The sequence below is a fragment of the Trypanosoma theileri genome (genome assembly GCF_002087225.1).
Source record: "Trypanosoma theileri isolate Edinburgh chromosome Unknown TM35_Tth_28_V1, whole genome shotgun sequence".
Taxonomy (NCBI): domain Eukaryota; phylum Euglenozoa; class Kinetoplastea; order Trypanosomatida; family Trypanosomatidae; genus Trypanosoma; species Trypanosoma theileri.
Window position 1 is genome coordinate 311,797 of NW_021639870.1, and position 660 is coordinate 312,456.

The following is a 660-nucleotide window of genomic DNA, read 5'->3' on the forward strand; positions in this document are numbered from 1 at the left end:
GGCACCCCGGGAGCATAATATGTTCTTTTGCGGGTATTTCGGGTACGACCATACTTGGCCGAATGCACCATATCCCGTCCGATTTGTGAAGTTAATTGGCCACAGGCCTCGTTAGTACGGCGATCAGTGATGGGGCTGGAACCCGGGGTGCCGTACCCTCTTCAACTTTATTTTTTTTTGCCAACATTTTGGGGTAGGCGCCACGGACCTCTGATGCCAACCACGGCTCGCCTTTGGCAATGAGGGCTGTCCAATCGCGGCGCCCAGCTTACGCACTTCCACCTATTCAGGGAAACCAAACATACTTCACACATTGTTGTGGTGGGGCAGGCGGTGGGGCCCCAACAAACCAAAATACTTGCGGGGCGAAATGTTCTTATTGTACTTGCTTTTTCTTTTCTGCATTTCCCATGGATTTCCTTTTCACACCACACACGGCGGTAGCGGAGAACGCCTTAACATATCACCATAGCAGAATTTGCCTTTATCATAGGGAAGGAAGGACTCACCCTCATGTTCTTTTTGTTCATGGCGCCGCGTGCCACCGAGTAAAAGCTGCGGTTGAATGGCCACACCACGCCACGAAGGGGAACGAGGAAGGGTCATCTTTGCGGAATACCTTTCAAACCCATCTTACCCAGCGTTGAAGTAGGGAAAGCA